Here is a 229-nt window from a genome sequence, read left to right as displayed (position 1 = left end):
TTTATAGGTTTGACTGAAATAATAATGCAATAACTGACACTTTAAATCAATGTTTCAAGAAACAACAACAAACAAATTGAACAAAAACAGATAAAGACAAAAAAGTAGCCATTGATAATATCTAAACAATATGTAGTTGTATAGTATATAGTATCCAAATCAAATCAAAATCAAGATTTATGTGTAAATTATGTGCAATGTCTTAGCCACTAGGGATTGTTACATAGGG

This window comes from Sinocyclocheilus grahami, unplaced genomic scaffold (assembly GCF_001515645.1).
Source record: "Sinocyclocheilus grahami isolate Dianchi unplaced genomic scaffold, SAMN03320097.WGS_v1.1 scaffold752.1, whole genome shotgun sequence".
In the NCBI taxonomy this organism is placed as follows: domain Eukaryota; kingdom Metazoa; phylum Chordata; class Actinopteri; order Cypriniformes; family Cyprinidae; genus Sinocyclocheilus; species Sinocyclocheilus grahami.
Note: the sequence above shows the minus strand (reverse complement) of the source record.